The sequence below is a fragment of the Malaclemys terrapin genome, chromosome 7 (assembly GCF_027887155.1).
Source record: "Malaclemys terrapin pileata isolate rMalTer1 chromosome 7, rMalTer1.hap1, whole genome shotgun sequence".
Lineage (NCBI taxonomy): Eukaryota > Metazoa > Chordata > Testudines > Emydidae > Malaclemys > Malaclemys terrapin.
Window position 1 is genome coordinate 13,651,021 of NC_071511.1, and position 17,020 is coordinate 13,668,040.

At 43.5% G+C, this 17,020-nt stretch overlaps 1 protein-coding gene across 3 annotated transcripts in view; it reads left to right on the plus strand.

The window, feature by feature from the left end:
* The first annotated feature begins 289 nt into the window (after positions 1–289).
* Positions 290–17,020, plus strand: part of LOC128840976 (contactin-4) — a 654,212-nt gene continuing 637,481 nt past the window's right edge. For all 3 annotated transcript variants that reach the window (XM_054035596.1, XM_054035602.1, XM_054035603.1), the window contains exon 1: positions 290–385. The gene's annotated coding sequence lies outside the window, so the exon portion shown is untranslated. The remainder of the gene's footprint in view (positions 386–17,020) is intronic.

The window sequence follows — 17,020 nt, forward strand, 5'->3', positions numbered from 1 at the left end:
GGAACCTTTGCACCGTTCCCCGCACGGAGGGCAGGGGGACGAGGAGGAAAGGGGTTAATGGAGGAGCCGCGCCGCTTGTAGTTAACACACACGCCTGCTCTTTAATTCTCTCCCCCCCCCCCCCCCCGCCTCCCCACGGGCGGCGAAGGCTCAGGTTTTGGAGGGTGGGGTTTGCTCCGCGCTCCCAAATCTCTGACGTTCAATGTTACGGCCAAAGGCGGCTCGGTTTAACAACATACCTCCGGGCTGCACGGCAAACCGGGAAGGTAGCGCTCGGGCAAAGGACGCTCGGCTCTTCAGCTGCACAGAGCCGAGGCTCAGAGCAGCCGCTGCCGGGCGGGGGGAATCCGACTGCGGCTCGCAGCCTGCCGGAGCCGGCTGGAAGGTAAGCCCGGGACCGGAGCAGAGATGCTGGCGACGCTGGGAGTTCAATGCACCGGCTGATTGCGGTGGGGGAGTAGCGGAGGGCGGTGTGAAAAAGGGCAGGAGCGTTCAGAGGGACCGGAGCTCTGGCGGCGATGGGCATCGGCTGCCTTGGCCGCCAGCGGATCGGAGCTCCCGGGGCTGGGTTGGGCGGGCTGCCGGGGCCGGGCGCGCTCCGCAGACGCGTGGCTCTTTGCAGGCGGGTCAATTGCGCCCTGGTTGGGAGGCGGCTCTAGCCCGTTCTCGTTGCAAGGGGAGGGGGGTAAATAAGTTTGTTTGTTGCCGGACGCGCGGCTTCCTCCTGCCGCCCGGGGCTCGCCCTGGGGAAAACAGCCCAAGTCGTGTAGGGTGGTAGTGTCCCCCGCAGCCCGCTCGCCCGTGGCCAGGCACCTTTCCCCGAGCAGTTGTGCTGGACGCTAACGGTCCTGGCGATTTACCTCTATCCCGGCTAGGAGACTTTTTTGTGCACTGAACAGGTTTGTTATGGGAGGGCAGCGAGGGGACCCGCCGGTGTTTGATCCTGCGGTTTCACGGCGGGGAGGGATTGGGAGGCAACATCACGCAAGGTTCGGAAGTTGTGTATTTGCAAAGGGACTTGTGAATTAGACTAAGGGCACACTTCCTGGTTGTCTAGTCTATATCCTTCATCTCCCCTTAACTGCCCGGCCCGAGCCTACACTGCGGGCTTATCCGGAGAAGTCAAGGTTCTCCGATCAACTTTGCTAGATAGCGGCTATCTTTGCAGTCACCTTGGCAATAAAGCCAAGACGGCGGCACACAGGCTGTATGGCTCAGCTCCCCGTTGGCGATAAGAGACAGCGGAGCAGTGTGGTGGATCGCGGCGAAACAGACACTCGGATGATCAACCCTGAAGGGAATTGCGTTAGTTCTTCCTAATACTTCAGGGCGTGGGGCAGAGCTGTTAATTTATCTCCCTTGAAGCAAAAAGGGATGCGCTAGGTCCCTGACATTCTGCAGCACTGCGAAGCGAAACCGCTTAGGTGCAGCAAGTTAAAATGTTTCGCAGAATGCCAGGCTCTCTTCTCTGATCTTCGCAAGTCCAAAACGAAACGCACGACAAAGAGCGATCAAGCCAGTGTCCTTGGGAGATTTTTTAGATGCACAGTGCAGCTTTCCGAGCAATAGGAGAGGAAAGGACCAAGCCCAGCGTGTGTACGAGGGGGATGGTGGGACCTGCTATGTCGCTATCTAGTAGAAACGTATGCATAACTTTTGCTTGTTGTAAACGAGTGTTTCTTGATGTTTAGGGGTTTGGGCTGCTCTTGCTTTCCAAGGGCTGATGTTCGCTTTCCGTGTTCTGAGCAACATAATGCAGCATGTTGTTTTACTTATCCCAGACAAGAGCGACTTGCTCTCTAACCTACAAATTAAACGATGTTGCTTGCATAACAAGTGGAATTAGTTGGTATCTTACATACTAATTTTAGATCACCTCTTAGAATAAGTGAAAGCAGATTTCTGCAGGAAGAGATAAAGGCAGGCTTTTGCCTGAGGCAATGAATTTGTTTTTTTCTTACTGCATAAAAGAGAGTAAAATATTAAAGAGCTAGATGCCACAAGTATTCATATAAAATTATTCCCTCTCTTAATGAATTTCATTTTTGTATCTGTGCTCATTTTTTAAAAAAAATCTATCCTTATATCTTGATGTGGTTCGTAATCTTTATGCTAACAGCTAAGTTACTGGAGTTATATGCAGTAGAAGTTGATTCAGGCTTCATATTAAAACTGTCACGTTCTTTTTGAAATCCTTTATTAAATAGTTATTGTTTTTTTCTTTAAAAAACAAAACACCTGTTTTCACTGCTGGGGATGCCACAGGGCATAAGATCAGCATGTTTAACAAGGCTAGTTTGCCATCTGAAATAATCCACTCATTTCTCTAGCTATTAGTAAATCTTTCCAACATATCCTTCTATGTTTAGATGTCCAACTCAAAACTAGCAGTGAAATCTGGTGCTGGGTTGGGGGGGGAGGGGGAAGGCGGCGTGTAGGGAGAAAAATTCCTGGTGCTTCTGCTACTTCACTTTGCAGGAAACTTTGTGTTTTCTCTTTCTGAGTTCATCAAAGCTTTTGTGTCCTTAAATTGCATTTGCCAGTTACTGAATCTGCCTAAATAGCTTCTGAATAATCCCTTAAAGTCCCCCCGTTAATCTTCTACCATAACTATTTATTTTATGTGGATAATCCCCTGCTTCTGCAGTAGTTCTATTACTTTCTGTACTTCCTCATTTAGAGGTATGTAGGCAGCTAATTTTCCCCAAACTCCTGATTTCTTTTAGGCAATGGCTTCCAGTGGTGAATGCACTAGTATATTGGTTTCATCTTCACAGCTACTGTGTGCACACCAAAAGCAAACTAAGGGCATGATCCAAACACCACTGAAGTCAATGGGAAAGATGTCCATTGACTTTAGGAGGCTTTGGATCAGGTCCTCAGTGAACTATGGCAGGATGAACTCTGAATTTGTAGGTATTTGTAAATAATTGTGCATGTGCTCAGAAAAAATATTAATTTTTCATGTTTGAAAACAGTACCCATTACATGTTAGGTTGTATGACGATCATGCTTAAGTATTGCATAGTGAAACCACACACTAAATGCCTGGATTCTTAAAGAGCAGTTTAGTTTGAATGTATTCAGATGAGCTGGGATGAATAGAACTGAAGAATTTGGAAATCTCTTGCAGTTTAACTTCAGAGCTCTGTTCTAGCCTCTTTCATTTTCCTGATGCGTAAGCTTTTCTTGGATCACTGAATGTATCTGTTTAGATGTGAATGGTAGGAGGTGAAAGAGCTTTCCCTTAACTAGAGGAGGGCCAGGGAATTTTGCCTTAGCATAGGGAAATTTAATGGTAAAATGACACTGAGTTCCTTTAACCATGAACTTGCATGACAAATCCAGTCATGTGCTATTGATATTTGAAATTCTGTACTGGAATTGTGTGCAGCCTACATATGTTGTGATGTGACACCAGTTGCAACTAATGGCCTCTAGTCCTCTTTCCCATGACTTGAAGGAAGGATGTTTGACTCATATCTTTTAGGAATAACTCAGGACAGCACTCTTTATGATGGCTGGTCTTTGAGATTTCCACCATCCTTTGCTATTACTGGCTTATTTATATTTGTAGTCCCTCTATTGTTCGTTTTCTGAATGCTGATGTTTTACTGTCAGCTGAGAATCACTTGTGCTGGAGTCAGAAATAATAGCACTGCAAGCCAGCAGACAAGTGGTGTTGCTGAGTTCAAACAACTTGCAGAGTGAGTGTGTGACCTCCACAACGCATACGCCTCTCAGTCACCTGGAAGCAAGAACATCTATTCGTTCCTGAACCTGAGTCTCCTAGATGGATATAAATGTTTGCTGTTGATCTTCAGGTTTACTTTTCAGTCTTTTTTACACTTATGACACCGTTGGGTTAAAATTCCTATATTTTATTTTTTAAGATGCAGACAGATTTCCTTATCTGTGTTATTAGTAACACTTGTGGTATTAAAAAAACAAAACTCGTTTCTACCATCAACATAATGCTGTTAATGTTTTTTTCATTATTTTCAGCTGCATCTGTTTCACATGCCATTGTGGCTGGGTTCATGTTCTGGTTCCATTTAGCTATCTTGGTCTTGATGTAAACTCCTAGTGGAAGACACGGCACAGGTAGTTTTCACCTCAGTGTAACTAGTTGAAGTCAAGACTGTGCCCCCACCCTGCTGGAGTTCACATCCACTAGCTATACTGAGGAAACGACCTCTGCCTTGTAGGAGGATCTATAGATATATCTCAATGTAAGTACACGTAGCATAGCCCTACACTAGCATCATGCTGCAACGTTTGGGTTTCAGACACTGCTGGAGAATATTATTTCTTTAAAAATAAAAGATTTTAATTAGAATCATAGAGGGGACCTCAGGAGGTGATTTAGCCCAGCCCCCTGTGTTGAGGCAAGAACACGTAAAATTAATTGAAATTAAGAATAATCACGGTCCTATTTCTGATGATGATGGATTTTGTAAAATGTGGCTTTCTTACCACACCTGTATTTGTGGCCTAAATTGACCTGATATTGTCCCTTTAAATATTGTTTCTAACTCACTTTCATGTTAGCTGTGATCTGCTACTTACAGCTATACACGAAAGTGGTGGTAATTTTGAGAAGTGTTTGGAGAACCAGATGGGAATTTTCCTTCAAACACAGGAATTGTATACTGTTTGTTGCTGCATGAGTGATGTCCACCTCTGGTGCAAAGGTAATCACAAACACAGGAAAGTAACATGAATCACAGGAAATACACAGATGTCAGCTTTAAAACTCGAAAACAGCCAAAAGTATGAGTTGTACACATTCTTATTGTCATCTGTTACAATGGTTATATGAATGTTGTGATGCTAGTGATTCATTCTTTTGATTATTTGTTAGCTGAATACCTAATGATGACTCCTAACATATCTAATGAATTACATGGCAGTATATAAGCACTTTCCATTCCCTCAATAATACACCCCCCACTAAAAAAATAATAATTGGGGGTTGTGATGAGGTGTTCACCCCACACCAGTCTTGAAAGGGTTAGGGTATGCTAGATGGGCCAATTAACAGCATAGGCTGCACCTGGAGGGAAGCCAGGGCTCAGTAATGCTTAATTAAGGATGAAGCTAACCTAGGCAGGAGCAGGTGGGACTTCAATAAAGCTAAGAAGCTGAGAACAGAAGGGGAGCAGCTGAGAAAAGTAGTCTGCAGTCACTCCCTAACAGGAGAGAGATGTGTTGGCAATTACAGGGTCTGGCAAGAAGCCAAAGGAAGAAGTAGCCACAGGGAGTGGAGGAAGCTCAGATGGGTGGTAAACCCAGAGCTGCTAAAGGCTAGAAAAAGGAAGTAAGACAAAGCATGGGGCAGTAGCAACGAAGTCTGGGATCATAACTGTAGACTATAACTGCAGAGCACAGAATCCCAGGGCTAGAACCTGGAATAAGGGGTGGGCCTGGGGACCCTTATCAGCTGTTGGAGAAGTGGCACAGCCTTGGATGTAGGAGAGAAGACTGCCTGGAATGGCAGAGGGACAGCTTGTTCAGAGAAGCATTGGTAGACCCTGGAACGCAGGGACTATAGGGACCTGGCCAGAGGGTCAAGTCGCAGAGAGTCCTGGAGGGCGAGGTTGAGACAACAGGCTGAGCGACCGCTGGAAGAGGCATCCAACCTTTGGCAAGCTAATCCCCAGATGAGCCACAAAGAGGTGCGCCTGTTACAAAGATATGAAAACCTCAGATGTCAATGTTAGGATACATAAGTTTCACATTTCTTTGCAGAACCTGGGCAACAACATTTCATACATGAAGCAATGGTTGCAAGACTGTATATGCTGTACTGAGGAAGTAATTTTGTTCTTTGCTACTCCCTAGATCTAAGCACTATTTTTTTAATCTTAATCTGAGGAATGAAGACCTATTTTAATCTGACACCAACAAAAATAAAGGCAGGGATTTTAGAATTGTTGGGTCACGTTACTGAAATGGTGGCCTTTGTTATCAACCGATTCAAAACCTTTTAAAAACATTTATTCTAATGATTTCATAATGATGTGCATGATGCATAGGTAGTATACTTCCCACCTGGGCAAAACGAGCAGGCTATGGCCCTATTAATATAGATTGGGATTTTGTAAGAAGCCTAAGGCACCTACCCCCCAACATCACAGTGTAGGTATAATAACATGAAGGACTTAAGTAGGGTAAACTCATCACATTGCTACTCCATTTTTAAAAAATCTTGGCTATTTTTTTCTTAGCAATTATGGCCTATTTCTTGAATACCTAATCTTTTAAGATCAGTGTCTCAAAGGTAAACCACATGATTGCATTACATAGCTTGAAGGGGTAAGAACTTGGTCTTACAAAATTCATTGTTCTGTTAATTCTTCCATAAAGTCTCAGTGAGCCACAAGCTGAGACTAGTACTATATACAATTTTATTAAGGGCACAAGTTTTGGGGTAAAGCAAAGTCTTCTTTTTCTTTTTTTTAAGGAATACAGTGGATTCTATAGCTTCATATTTATATTGTCAAAAACAAACAAAATGACATTTAACAAGCAAGCAAAGCAAATATTCAGGGAGAATCCATTCAAATGTAATGTTTAGTTTAATTAAAGGTTAACACAAGAGTTTTAAAAAAGAAACACTCCTCAGTAATGACTTAATAGTTACCACGAATAAACTCAGTTGAAATGAACCTTAGATAGTAGAGCTCAATAAATAGAATGATACATTATGAAACCACATCAAATGGGTGTATGTTAAGGACCAAAAGATGACTGCTACTTAATACACATTTTTCCCTATTCACCCTTTTCCCTTCCTCTCACTAACCAAATCTGTTCCCCTTCTGACCTGACCCCCTGCCCACCTCAGAGAATTGGGCTTTTCCCACATTCTACTTTCCCTTACCAAGGAGGACAACCTTCTTCCCCTCTCTCTCCCATGATGTTCCTTCCCCTTTCACACTTTGGTCCTTTCTCGCTCCTCTGCCCAGTCTAAGGTCTCCACCGCCCCTTTAATTATTCCCTCTACACTTTATAATATTCATGTTTAGCCTATGGTCAAGTTTTTGGTATAGCTGCTATCTTCAAACTTGCATGTTCTGAGAGTTCCCTGAGTTAAGAGAGTTCTAGAATGTATCATATGGCTGAAGCCAGAGCATCCAAGGTCTGAGGACAGCACCTAGGAAAGTAGAGATTGCCCTATGTGATTCCACAAGGGGCCAAGTCAAGGTAGCAGGGCCTCTGATGGGCAGAATAGATGTTATACTGGAGAAGAGGTGTTCTTATTAAAATTGATTCAGACCTTCATTTGAGTTTGATGGCTGGTCTAGAAGGTTTAGGCCAATTCTACTTTATTAGTAACTCAAAACTCATTTGCCCATCTGTGATAGGGTAGTCCACCATAGAGGGCAGTAGCTTCCAGTGGTCATCCCATTCAGCCACCTGACTTGAACCTCTAAGGCTTGAGAAGGGTCCAAAAAATACATCTAGAGACTGAGTCCTGGTGCTCAGAGAAGGAATCAGGCTACTGTACCTTTAAGGGACTGAAACCCTGCAGAGATTGCAGGGAAGGGCAAAGCTCCCCTCTAACCCAACCAACTGGGAAGAGGTTGGGAGAAGAGGAGCCATATAAAGGCTGCCTCCTCCCTCACAGCAGGGTGATGCTGACAACAGAAGGTTGGCTTGCTGTACCCTCCAGATTGGAAGGCTAATTAGGCAGGGCCTTCAGTGGAGGGGAGCTGGCAGAAGGCCTTGCAACTGACTAACCGAAGGCAAGAGGAATGAGGCACAGCCCAGATCCAGGGAGATGGCTGAGAGGAACTTCTATTCAAAGGAGAGAGCTACTGACTGGTTTAAGGCAAGGGACAAAACTGCTAGTGGTACAGTCCATTCACTGAAGAGAGAAACAGAGACTGGCTTGTAGGCAACACCTCCCAAGCTAGTCCCAAGAGAAGCTGTGAGGAACCACAGAATATGTCTACGCTGTAATTAAATGCCCATGACTGGCTTATGTCCGCTGACTGTGGGGCTCAGTCTGTGGAGCTGTAAAATTGCAGTTTAGGTACTCAGGCTTGGGCTGGACCCTCTCCCCACCCCACGGGATCCTGGATCTTGGGCTCCAGTCCAAGCCCCAACATCTATACTGCAAGTTTTCATTCCCACAGCCTGAGTCAGCTGACATGGGCCATCTGTGGGCATTTAATTCTGTGTAGATATAAGCTCCGAGTACAGGTGGGGATACTAGATAAGTGAAGTAAAAGTAGGAGCAGCCCTGGGGAAAATGGTGGAGGGATTGAAGGAAAGGTCCTTAAACACGTAAATAGGGTTTGTTGGCTGGAACCCAGAGGAGAGGGCAGGGCTGGGTTCCCCCATCTCTTCCCTAGACCAAGAGGGGAAATGTGGGCAACAAAGATCAAAAAAAGCCAATAACTGCTGATAGACGCTGGGAGATGGGCTTGGAAGACATTAGACTTTGAGTTTCCTATTTTGGCAACCTTTCTATTTACTGCCAAAGGGGAAAGTACTGAACAGTGACCTGGCCAGAGAGCTAGGCTGCACACAACGACAAATTGTTGAGGCCCCCAGAATGACAGAAGTGGGCACTAGTCCAGGACAATCCCTGCAATGCCTCATCCAGGCACTAGAAGGCTCTACGGAGGTGAGAGATTTGATGACACCATCCCTAAATCATATACAATACAAGGTAATTGTAGGCTTGAGACAATATATGCCTTTGCATTTTATTTATATAAAATATTTAACCTGATTTATACATTTCCCATTTAAACCTGATATGCATAAAGCTTAACAAGTAATTTTAGTCTTAAATTAGAGGACTAAGATAATGAGCAAACAGTAAAGATTATTTTGTTTATAATGGAAAAAATTTGCATTACAAATGGTAATTAAACCTTCATGTCCTGGATGGCAGTAATATACAAGGGTTTTTTAAACCAAACTTTAATATCCATCTTATTAAACACTTCTTATGCAGGTGATCACAGGGTATTATTGCCAATACTTACAAATAAATCAAACCTAGACAGTTATTCATACATATATATGCTTCTAATAATATATGGATGTAAAGACTTAAATAGCTATCTCTGAAAGTCCACAGAGCTTCTGAGTGTATGTTGCATGCATGTTTTTTTCATGATATAGTTAGTTCATTGTTCTGTTCTCCAGCCTTTGTCTTTTATTATCTATAGCTTGAAAAAAAGTTTGACCAGGTGCCTTTCCCAACTTGCTCTGCAAATGCAGCCCTCACTTTAGAGTCCAAACTCTCCATCCTCAGTTTAATCAACAGTATGATAAAGTTCAGTTCAAGCTGTATTTAGCTGTTGCCCCTCAAATCTGCTCAGCCCATTGCCTTGATCTTCATTCTCCAGATAGTCTCTCCCATCTCCATTATGCCCAGGTTAGATGGGGACTCGCCTCTCTCCGTGAGTCAACAAAACTTGCAAATGATGCCAAGAGGGTTATTGTCGGCAATGTATCTCTGTATTTGATTAATGTGATTAAATACTTAGGCCAAATTCTGAGCTGTTTTAAACCTAATGTACTCTCACTCCATTTAGTTACAACTTTTCTGGACATGGTACTATAAATCAGGGCAAGATGTGGCCTCTTAAATTTCTATTTTTTGTTAAGGTGAATTTACTCCTCATGAAAAGTGACAGTCTAATAGCTCTGAAATGTAATCTTCTATCTAGCCACAGGACAGGCATAACGGAGTCATTGGGAAAAGCCGGCTTGTCCATGTCGCTTCATCACTGTCCTGGAATTAATATCAGTAGGGTTCAGAAGTTATTCCAATTGCCAAGCCTCTTAAAACCTTGGCTCTTTTGTGGGACAATCAAAGCTATGAATTTTGCTAGGGTGGAAGCTTGTCCACTCGGCACTGGAGTGAGACCACCACAACTTTATTTAGGCCACTGAACCCCTGTATTCAAATAATGATGTTTTATCACTACTAGACTGTTCTGGTGGAGGGGGATGAAAGCTCTTTATTCCAGTCTTTTGAAATGAATTCCTGAACAGCACAGAACTCCTGGCTTACAAAAGAGTTGCTTGTTTAGCATCAAAGCAGAACACTTGCCTAAAATGGTTTTAGTCTTGAGAATGAGTTCTCCTATTTAATTGTACATATATTGTTGTTCAGTTTGGAGATATCTAATGCCCTCTGCTGTGCATGTATGGCTAGAAGTAGAAATCATCATGCACTGCAGGAGGAAAAAATACATTTCAAATAGCATCAACCCTTGGCAACATATGAAACAGGATTTCAAACCAGCCCTTGATATATGCATGTCAATAGGATTTTTGTAGATACAGCAGATTGGTAATTTTTGCATGCAAATTATTTTGAATTACAATATTTTTCATTATTCTGAGCATATTTGAGTGACCATTTCTTCCAAATCATTATATAAATATGTTTTTAATCCAAAAGAACCTTTGGAATATTGTTCAGTGTTTGCAATTAACTGGAAGCAGCTTGTCAGGTTTTTTTCTTGAATCATGTCAATACCTTCATTTTCAAAACACATGTCCAATTCAGTGGGCAGTTACTTGTGAATATAATCTCTGTTTGCACACACATAGTAACCCCTCTTCCACTAGATGGTGGCAGCCAATGCATAATAACTTTGATTATGGCATCATCTAGTCATTGGCAACTGGATTTGAGGCCATCATTAGTGTGGTTATTTTGCAAGTCCTCCAGCTTTCATGGGATTGTGCACATAGTGGGCATTGCCCAGACTTTGATACCAAATTTAGTATCTAACATAGCATGCACAGTGCTCCAAGGAATCAATGAGCCAGTCTGGATACACACACACAAGTTTCTCTTTAGGGAAAGGTGCTAAAGGGAGAAGTATTTTGAGAAAAAGGACCTGAGGGGAAAGTAATACCATGTAAAGCAAACAGCATCATCCCATTGACCAGCAAATAACACTGACAATTCAGCTTTTCCAACACCCCGGCTGACTGTTCCCCTAAATCCCTGAAGCCTCAGAAGCAGACTTGTCTGCATGGGCTCAGCCAAAAGCTCATGCAAATTTGCATATAATCCCTAATGGTGTATGTCACTCCCCAACTCCTCCACCAGAATCCATAACTTTTCCCAATATCTATCAGCACACACACCCTTCCTCTTTCTCACATTCTATCAATGTCCCCATCAATTCTCTGTCAACCCACAAATCCTCTCTCCTCCTTCATTACCCTTCAGTTCTCTGCCCCTGGTTGCCCCTCACCATTATCCTCCTTTACTCATGACGTCCTGGGTGTTGAGCTAGTCTTCCCAACAGCAGCAGCTTCTGTAGTGGTTGACTGATGGCTTAGATTTCCTCCCACTACCCCACCTTTGCTGGCTGTTCAGCATTCCCCTCTTTGCTCCTCCCTAACTTCCTTTCCCTTTCATTGAGAGGGAAATGGGGGAGAACTCAGAGCAGGCAAAGAGGGAGTCTTAGATACTAGCCCAGCCCACTCTTATAGCTGGCAAAAAAAAAAAAAAAATACACGGAAGGATCAATGAATCAGGTGGGGCCAGAAAGCCGGAAGTTGAGCAGGCCTGCTGTCAAGGTCTCCCTAGCAGTCTTGCTAGAACATGAATGAACAGCTAACAGTTCCTAGAGCTCTGTGTTCACTGGACCAAATGTTGGCAGATGGGCAACAGTTTCAAAGTATAGCAGGAACCCTTGTGAAATGGTGACAGCAAGCTGGGTGCTTGTTATGAGCGCACATTCCTATACAGGGATCCTGTACTGAAATGCAGGGGACTTAGTAGTGAGGCCTGGACAGAGCATAGTCCCATTACCCAGGCTCCCTTGAGAGTTTTCTGAACCTACCTTATTCACTAGCTAACTAGTTGTAGCGGCATCTCCTCCTGGGTACTCCCAAATACACATACAGTGTAGCTAAGGGCCAGCCTGGTATTTCAGAAATAGAAGTGGGCATGGGAATACACTGCTCAATTCACAGGAGGCAGGTCACGTCAGCTCCACAGGAGTTAAAGTGACACTCAGTGTCCAAGCTATGAATCTCCCTCAGTAGACCAGGAGAAAGATCTATGGACTGGAACAACATATCTGTGCAAAGTCTAATGGGCAGTTTGTGGTGAAAGCTTCATAGCCTCTTCCCTTCCCTCAGTTCCATCTGGAAGGTCAGTAAGGTATAGCAAGGGGCTGCAGAGAGTTCTCTTTCTCTTCCCCCTGTGCCCCCCCTTCTCTCCAAAACCTATTCTTTTGTTGTCTCCCTTTTTAAACAGTTTTGCTCATCCTTTCCACATCTCGGCTTCTTTACCTGGAAAATGGAGAAGAGCAATGTGCCACAGGAGCAGATATTTCTACATTCAGTGGGCATTCTGTACTGGTATCCTGGACTTCTCAGTTAGTTCCTGCTATGATCAGATGTTTCTTGCAGGAGTAAACCAGACCATAAGAGGCAGGGCCGGCTCCAGCATTTCTGCTGCCCCAAGCAAAAAAAAAAAAAAGCCGCGATCGGCAGCGGTAGTTCAGCGGCAGGTCCTTCGCTTCTAGAGGGAGTGAGGGACCTGCTGCCCCCGAATTGCCGCAGGTGCCGCCCCTCTCCCTTGGCCACCCCAAGCACCTGCTTGTTAAGCTGGTGCCTGGAGCCGGCACTGATAAGAGGAGCCTCACAGAAATACATCCAACTTGTTCATGCATGGCTCCCCATTTCTGTTCCAAGTCATGATAGTTTCCTGCTATTTTTTCCTAGTGTTTTGTGTACATGCTGCACAGTGAATATTAAATGTACATATTAGACATTTAACACACTTTACTGGGGGGATATTTTGAAAGAGGAGGCATAATGTTAAATCTTTTTTATATGAAATGCTAATAATACACTATTTTGAATGAAAGAATTTCTGAGGTGAATTTAAAATTTAATATACTGCTTGTAATTGCAAATGTAGGGAAAAACCACTAGTCAAATAGATCTGAGAATGAAGGAGCACAGATGTAGACTGACTCAATATTTTCTGAAGTCAAGTGGAAAAAAAGGCTAGTACTAGAATCCTGCAAAGGTCAAACTAATTTTTTACTCATGGAAAATAAGAAATCCTTCTATCATTGATACAATGACTGCAAAATCTCTTTTCACCACTATGATTTACTTGCTGGTAATTTAGAGGCATTAAAAAAAACAACAACAACATTCCTCACCAATTTAATTTAGTTTTAGATCCCTTTGAAGAGCTGGAGGTTCTAAAGACTTTGAAAGTTGTTTTTCTGAACTATTACCGCCGCTAGGGGGTGAGCGAAAGCCCACTGACATCAATGGGAGTCTTCTCACTGATTCCCTGGGCTCTGGATGGGGCCCATGATGAAGATCCTAGAGTTTTTAGATCACAGCATCACAGGGTAAGTCTATACTACCTGCCGGATCAGCGGGTAGTGATCAATCTATCGGGGATTGATGTATCGTGTCTCATCTAGACACAATGAATCGATCCCCGACCACGCTCCCCGTCGACTCCAGAACTCCACGAGGGCGAGAGGCAGAAGCAGAGTCGACGGGGGAGCAGTGGCCATCGATCCCGTGCCGCAAGGATGCGAAGTAAGTCAATCTAAGTCGATCTAAGATGCGTCGACTTCAGCTACTCTATTCTCGTAGCTGAAGTTGCATATCTTAGATCGATTTTTTTCCCCCTTCCCCCCCCGCAGTGTAGACCAGGCCACAGTTTTAACCCTTGTCATTTGATAGGAACAAAACAGAGAACAGAAAACTTGACCGTAACTTGCTGTTTCCAATTACGAATCTGTTTGTCTGTTTATTCCTTTAGATTCAGCCTTTCTTGTGGGGTGAATAGTATAAATAGCTAATATATACACGTTTACTACTGAAGCAGGAAAAGGTATCCAGCCCCTCACTCCCCTCAACTGACTTAATTAGCCATGCTCATCCACAACCTTCCCCCGGTCTCTGATATCACTGCCTGATGTTCGCAAGGGCTCTGATTTCTCCCAGAAAACGGTAATCATGGTGCATAATCTCACACAGTTCCACTTTTCATTAGTGGAATGCTATCACTAGACTCTTCTGCAGCATATGTAATAAAAATTCTAGGTTACATAGGAGATCATTTGGTAGGTTTATAGTTAGTCATTTAATGCTTTAGTATATGAATTTCTAGAGTTTTGGGCTAACTGCAGCTGCATTTGTCATGGTTGCAGAACTCTGACAGTGAACAAAAGGTGCTGCAGGGAACTATAACTCATGCAATGAATTAATGGATCCCAAGCTTCATTTTTTTCTCCAGCTAAAAGGGAGCTTGGAGCCATGTGGTACTTATACTAAAGACTGAAGATACTTGACAACAAGTTGTATTAAGTGCAGGGTTTTCCTGCCCTATATTTACAAAATATGAGAATGTAGCATATGTTGCAAATGTGACTCTACTCGTGATTATGGCAACTTTTGAGCTATGTATTTGTAATGTTTTAAAGGCATCTTGCTATATATGACATTTTTAAAAGTGGAGTTTAATCATCTCTGATTAAAAGTCGATGCTGTAGCTTTGTGTGAAGGTATGTGTTCGCTGACCTCTTTTAAAAAGAGAATTGCTGTTTAAACTATACCACGTGACTGTACAATTTTCTTCAAGGTAGATATATAGGTCCCAATCCTGTGAAATACGCAGCACCTCCAGTAACTTCAATGGGAGTCCAGCACCACACAGGAGAAATTTCTTATCCCATGGAATTAGGCATGTAATTATCTACACTTAGTAACAGGCTTGATTCACCCTCTGAGATGCAGCAGTGAAACTTGCAGCACCTTTCATCCACAGAGGCAGCTATGTCCGAGAAAGCATTCTCCCTGGTGGGAGGGCAAGTCAATGCGGGATAGACTGGAGTGGAGAGTAAGCATCTTTAAACTCTGTCTGAGGCACCATGAGAGGTCAGCCAGTTAAAGCTCTTCTTACAGTGTGCATGGTCAGTGCATCTCCAAAATCCTGTGGTTCTGCCCATTCCTGGCCAGCCCCACCTGTTCTAGTGGGCTATACCAGCTGGTTACAGACTTGCACCTCTTTCTGCACTTGGGAACTTGGCCCTCTTTCTGTATTGTGCATGAAAATCAAGGAAGATACCATAATCTCTTCCTGGAAAGATGCTAAAAATCATACAACCAGCTTTTACAGCAACTTCACATGTCCACAGTCATTGTATGTGTGCCCATGAAACAAAAGCAATAGAGATAAAATGCTGTTCAGTTAAAAAGCACAATACCTTCTAAAAGTCACAAATCCTAGATCTTTATGCGTGATTTCATATGTAAAAATTTTATACCCTAACCTGTGATTTAATCAGAATCACACTGTTATGTAATGTTAGCAACTATATCATTTTGTAAAATGGCTTGATATAGATTAAGTGGTTTCGGTCTCTTTGATCCTCTGGCTTAATGTTATGTCCCTCCCACGCCTTTTTTAATTCTCAGTGCTTCCCTTTGAAAAGTGAGTTTCAAGGTCAATCTGTATTTTCCTAGTACATAAAAGTATAAAGTCTGACTATACCATCTGAGGCAGAAACTGACAGTATGTGCCAAAATAAGCTGCTGATGGTTCAGGAATATATACTCCTTGATTTGTTCAGTCCGGCATAAGAGGTTACAATGTAGCTGAATAGCACATCTCAGAGGAATCTAGAATAGTGTAAACAAATAAATGGGCAGAAGTGAATTATTTGCATTGCTGTTTTATCCTCCTTTGTAAACACTCACCTGAATAAGCAAGTCTCTGAGGCCTCTTGTTCCCTGTACAGCTGTCTGGAAAGAGAGGAGTAAAGGAGCATGGAGGGTATGTGAAAAGAAAACGAATCATAGAATATCAGGGTTGGAAGGGACCTCAGGAGGTCAACTAGTCCAAGCCCCTGCTCAAAGCAGGACTAATGCCCAACTAAATCATCCCAGCCAGGGCTTTGTCAAGCCTGACCTTAGAGGTTTTTAAGGAAGATTTCACCACCTCCCTAGGTAACCCATTCCAGTGCTTCACCACCCTCCTAGTGAAAAAGTTTTTCCTAATATCCAACCTAAACCTCCCCCACTGCAACTTGAGACCATTACTCCTCATTCTGTCATCTGGTACTACTGAGAACAGTCTAGATCCATCCTCTTTGGAACCCCCTTTCAGGTATTTGAAAGCAGCTATCAAATCCCCCCTCATTCGTCTCTTCTGCAGACTAAATAATTCCAGTTCTCTCAGCCTCTCCTCATAAATCATGTGCTCCAGCCCCCTAATCATTTTTGTTGCCCTTCGCTGGACTCTTTCCAATTTTTCCACATCCCTCTTGTAGTGTGGGGCCCAAAACTGGACACAGTACTCCAGATGAAGCCTCACCAATGCCTAATAGAGGGGAATGATCACATCTCTCGATCTGCTGGATACAGCCCAAAATGCTACTAGCCTTCTTGGCAACAAGGGCACACTGTTGACTCATATCCAGCTTCTCATCCACTGTAACCCCTAGGTCCTTTTCTGCGGAACTGCTGCCTATCCGCTCGGTCCCTAGTCTGTAGCAGTGCATGGGATTCTTCCGTCCTAAGTGCAGGACTCTGCATTTGTCCTTGTTGAACCTCATCAGATTACTTTTGGCCCAATCCTTTAATTTGTCTAGGTCCCTCTGTATCCTATCCCTACCCTCCAGCATATCTACGACTCCTCCCAGTTTAGTGTCCTCTTCAAACTTGCTGAGGGTGCAATCCATGCCATTCTCCAGAGCGTTAATGAAGATATTGAATAAAACCGGCCCTAGGACCGACCCTTCATATCGCTTGATACCAACTGCCAACTAGACATGGAGCCATTGATCACTACCCATTGAGCCCAATGATCTAGCCAGCTCTTTATCCACCTTATAGTCCATTCATCCAGCCTATACTTCTTTAACTTGCTGGCAAGAATACTGTGGGAGACCATATCAAAAGCTTTGCTAAAGTCAAGGAATAACACATCCACTGCTTTCCCCTCATCCACAGAGCCAGTTATCTCCTCATAGAAGGCAATTAT